This window comes from Rhinatrema bivittatum, chromosome 3 (assembly GCF_901001135.1).
Source record: "Rhinatrema bivittatum chromosome 3, aRhiBiv1.1, whole genome shotgun sequence".
Lineage (NCBI taxonomy): Eukaryota > Metazoa > Chordata > Amphibia > Gymnophiona > Rhinatrematidae > Rhinatrema > Rhinatrema bivittatum.
In genome coordinates, this window is record NC_042617.1 from 205,172,327 (window position 1) to 205,191,380 (window position 19,054).

General features: G+C 41.3%; 1 protein-coding gene across 7 annotated transcripts in view; it reads right to left on the minus strand.

Moving 5' to 3' along the window:
- Positions 1–19,054, minus strand: part of QKI (QKI, KH domain containing RNA binding) — a 730,493-nt gene that overhangs the window by 542,479 nt on the left and 168,960 nt on the right. The gene's annotated exons all lie outside the window — the stretch shown is intronic.

A 19,054-nucleotide genomic window follows, 5' to 3' on the forward strand; every position in this document is an offset into this window, starting at 1 on the left:
TTTTACAGATGCAATCAGCACAGCCAGAAAGATAACAGCATCTCTGGATGCTAAAATATCTTTCACGGAGCCTCAACAAAAAAGCAGCAAGAAAACGCAATATGAATGAGGGTTATGAGGAGTTTGGCGGTCCAGAAGAAATAAATAATCAAACATTCAAATGTGATTTCCTCTATACTCTTACATAGCTTACATATCAGTTGAACAATGATTTGAATAGCTTGAAGCTCACAGAAGTACCTGGGAAATTTTGCACAATTTAGAAAAACTACTAAGATAAAAAACTGTACAAACACTATGGGTATTCATGGAATTCTCTCTGATTAACACTCTGAAGTTAATGGCATAGAACTTTGTGATGAGCCGATTCGTTTATGGGATATGTTACCCCTGGAAAAGACTCTCTACAAGATGTTTTGCAGTATATACATGGTGTGAATAAGAGCAATACTTTCTCAAATATTTGGGTAATGCTGGGAATCATCCTGACACTTCAAGTTACAGTTGCTAGTAATTGTAGCTTCTCAAATTAATCAAACATTATCTACAGTCTACAATGGTAGATGAAAGGCTCTCCTTACTTGCTATACTATCTATAGAAAATGACATTGCTAAAAATCTTGCTCTCAGTCACTGCAAGGCAATTTACTGAGATAAAAACTCAGTCAACTTTTAAGTTTGTTTGGCTTAAGTAAACATTTATCCTTTTTCCAGGAGCCTGCGGAGCCCAGTACCACTTGTACTTTTGTTGGACATGGAAAACCCGGGTTTCAGTATACCAAGAGTCAATACCACCGAAGCAAGTTCAGAAAGTACCTCTGCTTTACTGCCAAATTAATGAACTGAAGGAGAATCAGGCTCTAAAGGAGAATCTGTATCAACACTGTCTTTGTACTTTGGTTGGCAAAGCACCACTACTTTATTGCCAAATTTATAGCCTGGAAACACTCTAGGCTAACTGATGTATCTCACTTGCAAAATGTGAATACTGAAATTTTATGCAAAAGTTTGAGAAAAAAAGTTTGCAAATTAAGTTTTAATTGTGTTTAGCCTATGTAACTTTTTTTTTTTTTCAGTAGAATTAGAGTACCAAGATGTTTATTTTGTCTGTTTTACCTATTTTGTAGAAATATAACTAATGGGTGGGAATTAGGTTGTTTTTGGGGGGGAGGGGAACTGGGGGTGGCACCATTCATTTTTGCCCAGGGTGCCTTTTGCTATAAAACCAGCCCTGACAGGGCTGGAGACTAGTGCTCTAATGGTGCTGGGGCACAGAATTTTGATGGATCCCATGCTGAGCATGTTGACGGTTTAGCCAGCTGCATCGGTTGAATCGAGGCCCAGTAAATTGGCAGCACCAATATTCAATCCTTTAAAGGCACAGAGACTTGTGCAGCAATGGTACATATTCTTACCTCAGCTTCTGTGCCACCAACTGTGCTGCTGGCTCCGATTCATGGCACTTTTTATGTGCAAATGAGGCCCGCAGGGCCTATGAAGGACTTACAGACCCTTGTTCACAACTCTTCTGTACTTTGCTCAACCCCAGTGGAGTAGCAGATCTGTAAACCAGTGGTGAAAAAAATAGAAAGGTTTCCAGGAGCAGCTCCTGCTCAATTCAGCAAGGAGAGAGCCTGAGGAAGCCCTGCTCCAAGAGGAAGAACACCTCCAACTTTTCACTGACCTGAGGCCCTGTTCCTCTGAGACCTAGGAGACATCAGCCACAATCATAGCAGTTAGCTGCATCTGATCTGGCCACAGGCATTTATAACAAATGCTGTGGCCATTGGTGAGAGATATTCCAGCCACGCACAGTTCTTTAAGTCACCGAGTACAGTCTTCTTGGAGCCATTTTTTTTTAATTAGCAGCACTGAAAAGTGCTGTGGAGGAGCTGAGGCAGTGAGGCAACTCAAAGAGCTAAGAAGGGGGGGGGGGGGGGGAACAGAAATAAGGTGCATAGTGCAAAAGCTTAGACAAAAAAGATTGAGGGACTCATGAGGCAACACACATGTGGAATCTCCTATGCATGTTCAGTAGAGCACAGGCTCTATGATTTAAGAGTCAGGGCCAATTGGCATTGTTGGATGACATCACCCACATGAATTTGCTAATTCAGCCTTGCTGATTGGCTGAAAGTCGCGTGTTCTTGGATGGTTTTAAATTTTCTTGAAATTAGTCTGATCATAAGGTCACTGATGCAATAGTCTGGTTCCAAAAAGTGATCCCCACATAGCTATTGCCTTGGTCTGCCCTGCTGTTACCTTGTGTCTATATGAATTGACAATTGCATTTAATGTCTAGCCTATTTTGGCAGCGTAGTATGCTTCCTTACATTTTCTGTACTGAATTAAATACACTACAGGAACCTCTAGAATCTTTTTATATTGAATGTTTTCCCTATTCAGGATTTAGTATTTGAAAAAAAAACGTTAGGAGAAATGAACTCAGCCCCTATAGTTGAACTGAGCTAGGGGCTAATAAAGGATGAAATTTCAGGAGGCAGGTAAAGGAAAAAAAAGGTAACATTTATCTTTTTGACCTAGTCAGGTGATCAAACTGAAGGGTGAGGGGGGTGTTATATATAAAATATTAAAGCATTTTCAAGTATAACAGTTATATTTATGTCAGAACAATATGGTTATATGAATTATATTTCCATCTATTTCAGAATCTCAAATGTTTCACCAAGAAATCTCTCATCTAACCTTACCTTTGTGGGGAAAATGCAAAATTCATGTTAACCACACTATAGGCCCCTTGCTGCTGGCTTCCTCCCTGTGATTTGGTTCATTTTGCATTATCCAGCCTGTTTTCAATCACTCACATAACTTTGTGATTTCCACCTCTCCTTCCATTTTCCTCTTTCATGTTCTATTCAGCACAACACAATTTCAGAAAATGTGAAGAAATGACGACCTAATTATTTATTTGTATGCTTTTATATACCGAAGTTTGGTACACTCCGGTTTACAGGTATAACAACGGTTTACATTAATAACTATACTAGAATGGTATAACAACTAACAGCCAATTTTTTACAATGTTAACAGTAATATAATATATAACATTGAATATATTTCACATGTAAAAACAACAGTTTACAATAATTACAGTACAGAATAGACAAAACATTAAAATACAGCCTCCCACAACTCTGGATTAATCTGAATCTTGGACCTCACCTTATTAGACTTCTGTTTCTCTCTCTGTAGCCTTGCTAATGATCTACCATAAAACATTGAGGATTAGACTAAAGGCAGTTAAGTGCTTTTCGCACCTTGTAACCCACCTCTATCAGAGCGCAAACTGACAATGGAGGAGAAATCCATAAACTTATTGATCAGGTGGACTTGGGGAAAGCCACTACTTATTGCCTAGCATTAGCAATATGGGATCTATTTACTGTTTGGGATCTTGCCAGGTACTTGTGACCTATATTGGCCACTGCTGGAAACAGGATATTGGGCCTGATGGCCCCTTGGTCTGATCCAATATGGCAGTTCTTTATACTCTTATCCAAAATGCAAATGTTTCCTTTAAGAATCTATTCTGATGCCTTTTCACTGACTATGGTCTACATAAGAACACCAAGATACAAATCTATAACATGTCACACCCATTCCAGTGATCTCACCAAAGCCAAAATCATCAACATGAAGGTGATGCTCTTCATGCTACACCACCATTAGGCTAGATATTACAAGAGGATGGCTTTTTTTCAACTTCCCAAAGTAGTTCTTTACTCTCATTTCACTCACAACCCATGGTGGACAAAGGAAATATTACAAAGACACTACAAGCTTACTGGAAAAAAAAAAAAAAGTGGACATTCAAGCTAATAAAAGCATGCCAACAACAGATGTCAATGGCATCACATCTTTTCCCTGACAGCAGACTTCTGATAACTATCTGAAGAGAAAGGAAGTAAAGGAAAAGAAACCCTGATCAGTAGACTACTAACTCATAAGAAAACATTTGTAGCATATATGAGTTTGCAGCTCCGAAATATGACTCCTGAACCATCTCAGAACCCAAATGGAAATCTAAGGTCGAGATCATTCTTGCATCAAGAGATTGCAAAAGGTGCTTCTAAGTACTGAATACTTATGTAAATATATTTCAGTTTTGTTTTTATTTTTAGTTTGCACACGTTTCTACAAACCTGATTTTGCTTGTCATTATGGGGTATAGTGTGTAGATTGAGGAGGGAAAAAATGCATATCTATTTTAGAATAATGCTGTAACATAACAAAATGTGGAAAAGTGCAAAGGGTCAGAATATTTTCTAAATGCACTGTAAGAAGACTCAACATGAATAGTCAAACCCTTACAGGCCGATGCAATACCATGCGTTCAGGCTAGTGCACAGTTAAACCCACAGTTGGATGCGCGTCCTTAACCCTTGTGCTATAAGGGGATCAGCGCATCCAAAAAACGCGTAGCTAATAGCATTCATCACATATAAATGCCACGTAGATTAAGCTAGCTATTCCCCCCCCCCCCCCCCCACCCATTTAAAAAATAACCATGTGCCTAATGTGCACATTTTAACCCTAAAAAATGAACACCAGCTCTGGAGCTGGGTTGTTTTGAGGAGCCCCAAACGTTGAAATATAAAGCAGAAAATACTGCCTTTCTGTGGTTCCTCAGACTTAATATAGTGGCAATTTTAAGTCAGAGGAACCACAAAAAGCAGCAACTGTGGGGAAAAAAAAAAAATGTCTTGATGGCGGTCAGGTTAGGAAAATGGATGCTTAATTTTACGAATGTCCGTTTTCCTAACCTGTGCACAGCCACTTCTCCTGGGCACCCGATGCCGAGGCGGCGCTCGAGACACACAATTTTCCCTAGCTCCTCCTTTTTAATGCAACGGCTCATTTGCCTACTGCATCACGTGCCCGGGGGAGGTGGATGGGCACACATTAAGAAAGCGGGCACTCAATCATGAGTGTCCATTTCTCCCACACGGATATTTTATCAGCCTGTTAGTAAGGATACAATTTAGGCAACTTTGTAATTCAAGACACTCAAAGCTTCCAGTTTCAACTGGGAACAAAACACTTCAGTGGCTCTGTTTATTTTCTATCCATTTCCTTATTTTCAAATTTTGTTTTATAATTAAGGGGGTAGTGGATATTGAGCTCCATGTGGGAATTTGTATGCACATCTAACCAAAGTTGACCAATCGCTACTAAGCAGACAAGATGGGCCATTTTTGTCTTTAATCACATTTTCTATGTTATTGTGATACTCCGTAGAGATCTAGCAATTGTCTATTAAAGCTCTAGAAACCACACACTGTCAGCATAGACAAAGTGTTGTCACCCATGTGTACGACTGATATGAATTACTGTTCTTCAAAGAATCCTAGGCCCTCTGTTATACATTATGAGGGTAATTTTCAAAGGCATTTCCCACTGAAATGGCTTGTTATAAAACTGCTTGCCTGATAAGCAAGTCACCTTGCGTGGATATACCCTGTATGCATATAAATTTACTCAACTAAGCATGGACATGCCTGGGGGCAAAGCTGGGGAGTGCTTGTACTTATGCACAAAAAACGAACAAGAAAAACAATACCAGCATGAATGGGCAAAATAGTGAGAAAATCATGCCAGATGTGGGTCTACATCCTCAATATCACAAAATCTAACTAGGCATGCTATATTTTGTAGGCATCTGGATAAGACACATTCACCTGGAATGTCAACAATTCTATAGTGTAAATATACCATTAATTTTTTAACAAGGTGGTTTAGAGGAAGAGTTTCAATGCAAGGAAAGTAGGTGCTGTGCCAAGCCTTCAAATTATGGACAAGAAACACAATTGTAGGGACTAAAGGGAGCTTAACCCTAATAATTTTGTCAATCCACAAAATTAATTTCAGACCAAAACACTAATAGTGGGGCACTCCCACCAGACATGATAAAAGGAGCCCCTACCGCCACAAACCCCATTTTATGTAACTTCAGTGATAAAACATTTTATACCCAGTTTCCTGAATGGAAGCAATGACAGAATTTCCCTTCCAAAGCTTAAGAAAAATGTCCTCCCATGCTGCATCTGACAGCCAGACCCCCAAATCCTTATCCCAGGCTCCCTGGAGAAGGGTAATTGCCTTGGAATCAGTTGCCAGTAGTAGTTTGTAAACAACAGAGGTCAAGTCTTTATTCTTGAAAACATTAAAATTCCATTTTTCAAATGAAAGTCTCTCTTACATTTCAATTTAATAGTTTAGAGGGCCCACCCCATAATTTGTAAACATTGAAATATCAGGGACACTGGGCAAGTGACTTTTTTTTGCCTATAACATGAATATCCAAAGGAATTATCCACAAAATGTTGGTCCACCCTACTAAGATTACCAGAAGTCCATAGTGAGAAATTTCCTTTAAAAAAGTGAGCAGGGAGATCTCGGTTATTCCACAGTGTAGAGAAAGGAACGAGTAAAGAGGAGAGCCCCTAGGAGACTGCAATAGACAAACATCCAAAACCACAGAGACAAAAGGATGGGCTGTGTGGAAAGTTTTTCTTGACTTTCAAGAGGTCCATAGAGATACAGCAAAAGATCAATCAGGAGCAGATCCCCTTTCCATTCAGACCCAATGTTTATCTGGGAAATCATTCATCCAAAATACTGTTCAGAAGCATATGCCAATAATTCTAAAATCAGGACACAAGACCGCCCCATCATGCTGCTCAGACATAACTAAAGCCTATTCTAGGTTTTTTACCTTGCCATATAAAGTCTAAAATTAATTTCTTGAGCTTCTTAAAGATCATCTCAGGAACTTGGATGTGTAACATATCAAGCAGAAAACTAAACTATTCATTTTGATAGTGGCTACCCTTCCAAACTAAGACATTTGTAGGGGGAACCATAATTTAAGGGCATTATGAACTTTACTGGGTAATGGCAAGTAATTCAACTCATAATTTTTCCAAACAGTTGGGGATAGTAACCCTAAGATAATTCAATGCATTATTACGCCACTGAAAAGGGAAACCGGATTTAATACTCGAGTAGACTGACAAATGTTAATACCCAAAATCTTAGTTTTACTTTCATTCACTTTATAACCTGAAACTCGAATGAACCCTTTGAGAATGTCTAATATAACTTGTAAGGTTAGAAGGGAATTAGTCACATAAGACATCTGTAAAAGGTGCAATCCTGTCACTGCCATACGCCCTACAAATACCTGAAAAATCAGTGTTCTTATAACAGCCAAAGGTTCCGTTGCCAACAAAACCATGATAAAGAGACCCGTCTCATATCTCTAAACATCGAAATTCTCCGAGACACCATGCCATATGATCTGAGCCCTCAGGATTAGAATAAAGACTTCGGACCCTTTTTAAAAATTCTCCCTGAAACCAAATCTGAAGTGTAAAATTTAAAATATGCCCATTCGACCCTGTCAAATGCTTTTTCCACATCCAACAAAATCAATAAGGCTTCAATTGCAGCACCTTTCCACACGATACAATAAATCCAAAATATGTCTAACATTATCTGCCCCCTGTCTTTTTCATAAAACTGGTTTCATAGTTTGATCTCTATGCACTAGCAAGGGCAATATGCACTGCAACAGACAGTCAAAATCTTAGCAAAACTATAATGAGAGAAATCAGCCTTACGAACTACACTAAACCATCTCTTTCCCCGACTTTTAACCGATAGAGAGGCCAACAGATGAACAAGGAAGAGATTCTCCAGATAGGACACCATTACATAAAGCAGACAGCCTAAGTGCAAGGGAGTCAGCAAACCATCCTCTCCAGGACATCTGCCATCTTTAAGGAGAGAATGAAAAGTGATTTAAAGCTTAAAAAGAGTGGTTGAAGACTTGGCAGCTGGGATTCAATGCCAAGAAGTGCAGATATGCATCTGGGGTGCAATAATCCTAAAGCACTGCATGTGATTTGGGGGGGGGGGGGGGGTGAAAGACCAATGTGCACAGACAGGGACCTTGGGATGATAGTGCCCAAGGCAGTAAAGTAATGTAACAAGGCGATACCTAAAGCCAGAAGAATAATCAGTAAGGAGGAAAAAAAAGTGATAAAGCCCTTGTACAGGTCCTTGGTGAGGCCTCACTTGGGAGTAATGTGTTCACAGTTCTGGAGCTGAATCTGAAAAATGTTAAGAGACAGAAGAGAGGAAGTCCCGACAATGGTGACCAAAATGGTGTGGGGTCTGTACTGGAACTATTATGAGAGGCTGAAGGATCTGAATGTTTACCGTGGAAGAGAGGAGGTGCAGGGGAGATGATACAGTCATTCAGATACCAGAATTGTTTTAATGATACATGTTCCTTGTTTCTTTTCTGGAGGAAAGCAAACAGTAAAACTAGGAGTCATGTTATCAAACTTCGTGGGGGGGGGGGGGGGGGGGGAGTGGTAAAGGTGGTATAGATATTGAAGCAACTTTGCCACTTTTGTGGAGAAAGGATCAAGTTTACGGTGAGTGCACCATTAGGAAGAACGATACCATTTGCCTTTGTAATTACGTCTGGTCGAAGCTTTTCTGGAAGCTATAAGGACATCGTCAACTGGAGACGTAAGTGCAAGGTGACTTAATATTTGCTTCTCAATCTCAACACCATTAGGTTAAGTGAGTGGTATATTGGGTGGAGTAGATTCCCTCCTTCTTGCATCAGAAGGTTTGGGTGGGATTCCAGAGGAATTGGGCGGGCTATGGATAGCTGGAGTAGATATGATACCACGGATGCCTTGGTCACGCTGGAGCTACTAAAATCATGTCCGATACGTCTTGTATACATTTTTAAATTGTCCTGGAAATTTGCAGAATTGGAGTGTAAGCGTAAAGAAGACCTTCCGTCCATGGTATGAGAAACGCATCTGGCGCATAACGAAGTGTGCTGGGATAAATTGAACAAAAGCGGGGAACTGGTCGATTGCCCTCCGTCACAAATAAGTCGAGAGTGGGATAGTCCCATTCCCGAAAGAGAGATGCTGCCACTTCTTGATTGAGTATCCATTTGTGTGGATGGAAAGTCCTGCTGAGGCGGTCTGCTGTGGTGTTGTCTAATCTCGGCAAGTAGGTTGCTTGAAGGGACATCTGCATGGACTCCGCCCAATGAAGTATCCGGAGGGCTTCCTGGCAAAGAGTCCATGAACCTGACCCGCCTTCTTTGTTTATGTAGAACATGGCGACTTAATTGTCCGTATAGATCATGAGTCTCCTCCCTACTACTTGAGTTGAGAAGGTTTGAAGTGAGTTCCATACTGCTCGAAGTTCCAGGAGATTTATGTGAAGTGTCGATTCCCTGGGGGACCACAACCCCTGAGCCTTTAGAGTGGTCAAGTGTGCTCCCCAGCCCCTTCGGGAGGCATCCGTGATGAAAATCAGCTGATAAGGAGGCGTCCTGAATGGGGAACCCATGGAGAGATTGGAATGGGAGAGCCACCACTGAATGTCCAATTTCATTGCTGCAGTAATGTGGACCATTTTTGTTAAAGACTTTTTGTACTGGCACCATTGACGTTTGAGGCCCCACTGGAGTGTCGCATATGGAGTCTCATGTGCGGGACTACATGGATCGAAGCCGCCATGTGGCAGAGTAATTGAAGAACACGTCGTGCAGAGGAGCATGTTTGCATGTGTATGCGTTGTGCTAGACTGGAGAGGGTGAGAGCTCTTGTCTTGAGGTAGATAAGTTCTGCTGTGTACAGTGTGTATCACTGCTCCAATAAACTGCAGTAGTTGTATGGGTTGGAGATGAGATGTTTCGTAATTGATTATGAATCCCAAATTCTGGAGACATTGCAATGTGGTGGTTGTATGGGTCTTTAGCGTAAGTGGGTCTGGGGCTACTAGAAGCCAGTCGTCCAGGTAAGGAAAAACATCGGACAGTTAAGACAGCCTCAACACCAGGCGTCACGCGCCGAAGGGGCTCTCCCCTTTGTGCACCCCTTCGTGCAAACCTTTGTGTATATGTAAAAATTTATATTTGTTTCCTTTGTTAACTAAGCTGTTTCATTGTATTCGACTAAGGAATTTTTTCCTGCTTTTTCTGTTTCACTGTAAACCAGCATGATTTGCATTTAATGCAAGAATGTCGGTATATAAAAGTTAAAAATAAAATAAATAAATAAATAAATAAATACATTGATTGTTGCCTGAGATGAGCCACCACCACCGCTAGGCATTTCGTGAACACCCTGGGTGCCAAGGAAAGGCCGAACGGAAGGACCTTGTGTTGGTAATGTGTATTCTGGACCCGGAAACATAGGAAACGCTAGGAGGACGGGTGCATGGGAATGTGCGAGTAAGCATCCTTCAGATCGATGGAACACATCCAATCGTTCATTTGTAGAAGAAGAAGAATGTTTTTCAGAGAGGTCATTTTGAATTTCTCCTTCTGAATGTGTTTGTTCAGGTCCCGAAGATCTAGAATGGATCGAAGGCCTTGATTTCTTGGGAATGAGGAAGTATTGGGAGTAGAATCCCTGATCCTTTTGATGAGATGGAAGAAACTGAAGGGATTCGTTTAGAAGGAGTTCTGAGACCTCTATTTCCAATGAGGGTATCTCATGACGGAAACCATGCAGAGGTAGTATACGCAGCAGAAGAAGATTGGTTATGAAATTCAATTGTAAACCTTCCTTTATAATTTGTAGTACCCAATGATCTGAAGTGATGGATTCCCAATGCTCGTGGAAGAATTGTAGGCGTCCCCCAACTGGTAGCGGTGAGGATGGCGTTGCCTCTCTCAAAAAGCCAGAGGCAGTTTTTGTGGGGGCGCTGTAGGTTGTTTAGCAGTACGCTGCTGCCGAGAACGCTGACGTGGTAGCGAAGACTGAGAAGAAGATCTAGCTAGAGTGAATGGTTGTGGCCTATATGAAGGATAAGCGCGAAATTGACCCCCTTGGGTACGTTTTACGACAATACGAGGGGTTATATCTTTTTGACGAAGAATGGAAGTCAGCTGGTGAAGTTAGAGTACTGCTAAGTTCTGTTCCTTTAACTTTGAAACAGTCTCTGCAAATTGGTCTCCAAACAGATTTTGAGGTTTGCAGGGGAGATCTGCCAGCTTTTCATGGACATTGTCCCGTATAGCGTTAGCTCGCAACCAAGCTATGCGGCGAGCTGCAATTGCAGCTGACGATGTCCTGGCAGATGCCTCAAAGTTCTCATATATGGAACGTAGCAAATGACGCAGGCCTTCCTCTAAATCTGTGAAGGGTTGCGGTAAAGAATAGTCATCTGCTATACAGAGGGGTCGTAACTTTTGCAGAGACTCAAATAAGTACAGCGTCATAAAATTGGTGAGTACTTAACTTTGACGACAGCATGGTAAGACTTCCGGCCAAACATCCAGATATCTGTTGTCTTTACCTGGCGGAGCGTTGGCCTGCAATTTTGGATGCTTTGCCTTGGACATTGCAGATTCAACAAAAATTTAGTGTGGAAGCTGAGCTCAGTTATAGATTGCTGAATTTCGCATTCAGAATTTTAAGTCCATTTTTCTAGATGTGGAAGGAGTGGAAAAGGGAGCTTCCCACATCTTTTCTAGAACTCCCTGAAGAACTGCAGGAGGTGGTAGCACAGTGGGTTCATGTGGCATGTCAAAAATGTTAAGGATACAGAGTGTCTCTGAGCGTAGGTCAGCTACTTTCCCCATCTCCACATTTAGGAGTGTTCCCATTTTTCTCAATAAATTTAGAGTATGAGAGATCCTCCAGCGGAGAATAGGGTTCTGGTAAGGTGTCTGGTGGGTCGGACGGCATTGCCCATGGAGGAAGAGGGAAACGAAGCAGATGTAATTGGTGATTCAGGGCTATAGGGATGATCTGGGCCCGGAAACTCTGGAATATCCACTCCTTTTGGGGGTTCAAGAATCTTTTCTCTAGGAGAAGCTGGTGGTGGAGAATCCTTAGGTGGAGATTGTGGAACGTCCATGGATTCTAAATATAGAAAAAGTAGATAACACCTGAGAAATTGTAGACATAGCTTTTGATGCTAGTGCGCCCCTTGGGTGTTCTAATTTGACCTTTTTGGGAAGACGGGCGGGGATGTGGAATGTCCTGAGAATGAAGACCTGATGGATGTTTTAGTCTTTTAGGAGAAGGTGGATGCAAGGCTGGTGAATGGTTTCTACGTTTGGATGCCAAAGACATGTCAGAAGATATAGAGCCTGCACTACTGTAGGTCGCCTTGGATGAAGGAGACAGAGGGTCAGAGAAACTTTCCACATCCACATCTGTCAGGTTTGCTCTGGAATGAGACGAGCGGCCCGAATGTACAGAGGATTAAGTTGGTTTTCCTTTAGACCTTCAGTGTTTGTGTCTGGACCCCGAGTCTGCCTTCATTTTATGTTTCTTAAAAGGTACATGCTGTAAAGGGTCCTCATGCGTCGATGGCACCGGAGAGTGCGCAGTATGCAATGGCACCGTGAATGGTGGAACTTGCTTCGATAGCTTCGTAGGCTGCTCCGAATGCTTCGATGGCGTCGTGTACTGTGCATCATGCATTGAAGGCGTCGTGAGCGGAGCAGGCTGCTTCGAAAGCATCATGGATGGCGCCAGGTGCTTTGTGGGAGTCATGTGCATCTCCAGGCGCTTCAATTGTGTCGAGGATGGTGCGTGCGTCGTAGACGATAAGCAGTCGTGCCCTTCGATGTGGACGGCACTCTAGGCCACGAAACGCCTGGGACAGATCCCTGTGCCTCTGACGACGCAGCTGGGGCCTTAATGAAAGCAGGGAGTGGGCGATCCTCGACCCCTGATGCGATTTCTTGGGCTCCATAGGTAAAGTGTTCCTGGGCCCAGCTACAGATGAATGTCATGGCTTCTCCTGAGATCCCAGGGAGGAGGCCTGTTTCTGATGCGATGTCAATGTCTTCACCCGGCCAGATGAAGAATGCGCCGATGGCGTCGAGGCATAAGCACCTGATGTTTTTAGGCTCTCGATCCGCTCCGCGCGATGTCAGCACGCTCGAGGTAACATTCTGCCACAATCACGACAGGATCCCTGGTCGTGATTGGGCCTGAGGCACAGATAACAATTATGTCCATCCGTGAGGGACATAATCTTCCCGCATTGGCAATATTTAAAACCCGACCGTTTCGGTGCCATTATGCAGGGAAAAAGATCGAAAAAAATCAGACTAAAAAAATTTACTTCACTGAGAGGAGAAAAGCCCGCGTGCATTCGCCTCACGGAAAAAAATAGACTGAGGAGGAGATGGCTGATTTGCGTGGGAACACACCGCGCAGATGCACAGAGTTCAAAAACTCTGACTCACTGAGGGAAGCTCCACCTACCAGGATCGCGACACGCTCCCATACAGCATGGCTAAATCAGCCTGCTATCAACAGGAAAAAAGTGAGACCAGTGCAGGTACAGGAAGAGAATCAGTAGCAATTTGCTCCATTTCTCTCTCTTCATGATCCAGGAAGATAGACAATTTCTTCCTGTAATTATGTTGGCATCCTGGTGAAACGTCAGACCACTCCAGTGCCCAGGATATGAAGATCATTTGCTGAGTTTCACTCTGCCATCAAGCCAATCCATTGATTCCCTACATTCAACCAGACCTAAAATGTGATATTCTTTACCAAGGTGTGAGAACTGAAGAGAAAAGGGAAGCCCCAATGGTACTTTATTTATTTGTCCCGTAGTAAAGACAAAAACTTGCGTCATTCCAGGGAATACTGGGAAAGATCTTGAAAGATTTTAATCTTCATCCCTATATACATCTTATCCGCATGAAAGCGCACCATGTTGAAAAGAGCTTGTTTGTCCTCAAAATAATGCAAGCAAGCTATGATTTAAGAAATTTTCGGCCTTCCTCTTACTGCGTTCCAATTCTGTGCATTTTATTGAACCTTACAGAGCAGTCAGCTATGCTTGGAACACAAACTCTATAAAAAGAATTAATTTAGGAGCTAGGCAGCCTTTGAGCATTCCCTTCTGGCAACCCCAGCACTCTGATATTTCTTTGTTGACGATTCTCCAAATCATCCTGATGCTCCTTGGGTTTCTCTATAGCTTTCTCAACATCTTAATTCTTTTATAAAATCCACCGAATCAGTCTGCTCCCTGATATGCACTTCATTCAGAGTCGCCCTCTTTTTCAGATCCATAATCTTTTTCTTAAGATTAGAGAAAGCATTATCAGTTCTCAGGAGACCGATGTATTTATTTTTAAAATTCTGAGATCACAGATTCAGCCACCATGATATCAGGGCCCTGTTTAGTATCAAATACTGATTTGGAATTAGGCATCTCAGCAGGGCTCACAGGATCTGCTGTATTTAGCTAGTGTGGCTGCATACGAGAACTTTGACTCCAATGGCAAGAACAAAAAAATCCACAAATGGAAAAGATCAGAAATACTTCATATATCAAGTCCCCAAATGTCCAAAAGGAGAAGAGAAAGCTCTACAGCCAGAAAGGGAAGTCCAATGACAAGGGGGATATGCCCGGCAAGCCTCTCAGATAACAGCACTGAACAAAGTGACAAGTATTAGGGAAACAAAGAAAAAAAAAAAGCACTTCCAGACCTATTACTAAGCAGACCATAGGCACAGAAAAAAAACAGGCACCCACAACAGCATTTCACTCAAGAGAAATGAAATATCATTAGCAATCCTGCACATATGTAGGAGACCAAAAGGAAAATTCAAATTTTGCAACAGTACACGCCAGCAAATTAACTCCAGGCTGTTGTGATTCAAAAAGCCTGCTTACATATAAAACAGAGCAAGCTCACCACAAGATATAAAAGTTGATGTAGCAGAGATTAGCAAAAAAGCATGTAATTCCTGCATGTCCAGAAAACAAGAATCAATGTGAGGAAATTACTAGGCTTTGGAACCCTGTCATACTTGAAGTAATGGACCCCATATTAGTAGGGCTTGACACTGAAAAGGCCTTTGAAAGGGTCACTTGGTCTTTTTTAAAGTATACTCTGAAAGCAGTGGGTCTGAATGACGGTATATATCAAAATATATGCACTTTATACTCTAACCCCACAGCGCAAAGCCTAGTAAATGGCCTATCAGAGAAATGTAACTAGCAAGGGGGACTAGAGAAGACTGCTGTGTCCCCGTCCTCCCCTTTTATTTGCGTTAACACTGGAACCTTTGGTGTTTTACTTGACTAATCATTCTCAATTACTGGCATTGGAAAAGGATCCACTTGTTTAAAAATTCTGTTTTCAGATGACATCTTGGTGCTATCAAACGCCCGAACTTCCTGCCTGTAGTGTTAAACCTTTTTGAAGTGTTTGGCTCCTTCTCAGGGCTAAAACTTAACCTGGATAAATCAATATGCTTTGTATGAGCTAGGTGAACTACAATCTAGTTGGTCTCGCTTTCCTCTTAAGTGGAGGGTCCATTCTCTTAAATATTTGGGGATTCAGATACATCATGAAACATCTCGGTGATATTCTGTGAACATTAAGCCCATTCTGGAGACTTTCCAAACTAAAATGTCTGGTTGGTCAAAACTCTCACTCTCCTTACAGGGGCACAGAAGTATTAATAAAAATGGGGTTACCTAAACTCTTAGATGCCTTGCAAATACTCCCTGTTGTCCTTCAAGCACATCATGTTAATATTCTTAACAGGACTTATTCCTGGTTTGTCTAGAATGGCAAAAAAACGAAAACATCTCTGGCTAAGTTGATACTTCTGAAAGGAGGAGGATTAAAACTTCCAAAATTTTAAATACTAAAATATCGCAGGTATATTGCAGTCCATGGGTGACTGGTTTTTAAACATATATATTTGTTTATTTGTATATACCAATATTCCTGGTAGATCACACTGGTTCACAAAATTAAAAAAAATATATTATACAATGTTAAATACAATAAAAACAAAACTTGAGAAAATAAATACGATAAAAAAATATCATAAAAAACAATACATCAATTAAGAGAAACAAATAAATGGCGAAAAGGCCTGATGACATATAGGACCTTAGGGTTTCATGTTTGCTCACCAAATGCCTGCCTGAATAACCAGGTCTTTAAGTTCTTCTTGAATGATTGAAAATTACTGTCAAGCCTTAGATCAGATGGTAGATCGTTCCATAGTTTGGGTCCTGCCAATGACAGCGCTCTAACACGATTTAAATGAGCTAGCCTGAGGGATGGTATTGTTAATAAACCTTTATTCTTCGATCGCAAAATCCGTTGAGGTGTATGAAAGTGGAGTGCAGCGCTATATGTACAGATATCTAGACAAATGATGGCCCCACTTAATTTGAGACTTTTTGCACCAGAAGATGGATTACATATCAGAAAGAGGTGATTCTTCTATTTTATTTTCCTCAATACACAGGGCTTGGAGGTTTATACGAAAGAAAATGCAACTATTCTCATCATTTTCAGGCTTCATTCCATTAGTGGGGAAACATTTTCCTCCAGGGAACACGCATAATAGGTACCAGGAGTTGCATATGCAAGGATTCCAGACTATATCTAATTTTCCTACATCAGAGAAGAAGGAATTATAGACATTACAGAATGTAAACAAAAGATGTACTTGTGTAATTTAGACCATTTTCTTTATTTACAAATACATTACATTTCATCTTTCCTAAATTCGGAGTCTATGCCATCATCTGAAGCATTTAAAACATTAATACAAGTTTATTAAAGGAAACATTTTGCCATGTCCATGATATATCTATTAGTTACTAAATACCAGATATTAGAAGTATTAGCGGAAAAATGGCACAATCACAGTGTTATAATATGGCATATGATATAGGTTTGATCTTATCAAATTTGCTTTTGTTTCTCAGCAATCTTGTTGCAGTATTTTGTACAAGCAGCAGTCCCTGGATCAGTGTGATGGGCAGTCTGATGTATAGCGAATTGCAGTAGCCCAGATGGGAGATTTACAGAAACCTAGATGACTTCTGCATAGGCTGAGTCATTGAGCAGAAGCTGGAGATGTCATAGTTTGTTGTAGCTTGAAAAAAGCTGCTTGAGTTAGTGCTCTGACTTAAGCTTCAGCTATGAGATTTGAGTCTACTAGAAAACCTAGGTGCCACAATTTAGGTTGAAGGGGAATATCCAACTCACAGTACTTGGTGTTTTGTGGGTTGTTTTAGTCTTAGCATTTAGCATTTTTTTTGTAACTATCTTTATTCAGTATGTATTGAAAAACAGTAATTACAATCAGTTAACAGTAAGAACATTACATCTTTCCCCCATAACAGCCTTACCCCATCCATTACCCTCTTCTCCCATCCCCAGAGCTATCCAAATGTGTCCCAAAAACCTACTTCAGAGCCTAAATGAGATATTAAAACCTACACATACAGATTGTAAATATATGAGTAGAAGCAAATAAGAGTATAGAAGTATAACAAAAGCCTTCCACTGGCTCTCTTCACACTGCCATTTGAAATTTAAAATCTTAACTCTAGCCTACAAGGCTCTTCCAGATAACATGCATCTAGTTTAGCAACTATAGCACCCCTAGTTAACTGCCTTCTTATTCATTGTCACAAACCCATCTGGCACTCTCTACTCAAGTAAAATGACTCAAACCTTTCTAACGTACTGCATCAACCTTGTGGTATGCACCATCACCAAAATTTCAGACAAGCCCAGACCCGCTAACCTTCAGAAAGCAATTAAAAAGCATAGCTATTCCAATCAGCTTTTGGCCTGCACCATCAGAGCAAATAACTACAATCCCTGCTAACTACTCCACTTCACCAGTTACCCTTTAGAACCACCAAATCTCTGCCTGCCCGTGACATCTCATCTTTTTTATAGAAGGCTTCTCCCCCAACCCCAAATCCTGCGATAATGGCACTCCCTCTACCGAAATCTGGTCTCAGCAGTTGACTCAACCCTGCCAGTCCCTTTACTCGTGCACATGTATAAATGCCAACCCATTAATTGGCAGCCCCCCTATACCTGTAATTGTAATTAGTTATTTGCTGATCCATATATAGAGTTCTGCTTTCACATCAACTTGACTAAATAGCTACCATTATCAAACTACTGCAAAATCAAATTGTACCACAACATGTCTGTGACATGCTTTTAACATTTGCTGGAAAAACATGAAACAAAGGATGATACATAAATCCTTAGCCTTCCTCCAACAAAAATGTCCTTTGGATCTTGGGAACACTACTGGATGCAAACAAAACCATGTCTTGGATTTTGGCTGGGATTCTATGACTTTTGGACCTCCTCCTGTCTGGGTTGAGCGCAAGGTTCCTTCTGTTGACAGGGACGAGGAAGCAGAGGATACCACCTCCTCGGAGAATAGAAGTATCTTCTTGATGCCCCACTTGAATGCTTCCTAGATGTGGAGGGTGTTTAAAAGTGTAGTCTAGTGGGGTCTTTTGAGTCACTACTTCCTTGAACTTACTTCCAAAGAGATTCTCTCCATTGCATGCTACGTCAGTTATTCCTGCACATTTTGTCTGGTCTGATGCTCAAAGTCATGGAAATCTGCAGGCACCAATACCTACTGTAGAGAAACTCTATGCGGTTTCAAAATCATCGTGGGTACAAACAATGTGTTTTCCACACTCCATTCCCTTGTCCTCTAGTGACTCTAGCATGTCATATGTCTGAGGGATATGTCTGCCATACCCTTTACTTCTTTCAGTATGTTTCACATGAACTGACCCATGAATTGATAGCATATTATGTGGGCATTGAGCATAGCATCCTGATAAACAAACATTCTGCCCAATAATGTCAAGCGTACAAGAATCCTTCTCCAGGGACACTGAGAAGTTGGTTCTAGACCTTGGCCTTTTTGAAAGCAGATCTGACTGCAGCTGAATGAGGCAGAACCTGTTTCTCAAATTTGGGAGTCTTTTGAACATAATATATTGCCCTTCTTAATCACTGGTAACACAGAGAAGGGGGTTCTCCCATTCTCATCTGTCTTTCTTGCAAGATCTCACTGACAGGAACTGCCAACATTTTCTTGGTGGGGTGGGGGGTTATTCAGCTTGTGAGGTTGTCACTTGGCTTTGTGGTTTTGCATTTGTTAAATAAAATCCTTGTTCCAAAACCATACCTTCACAGACCAGG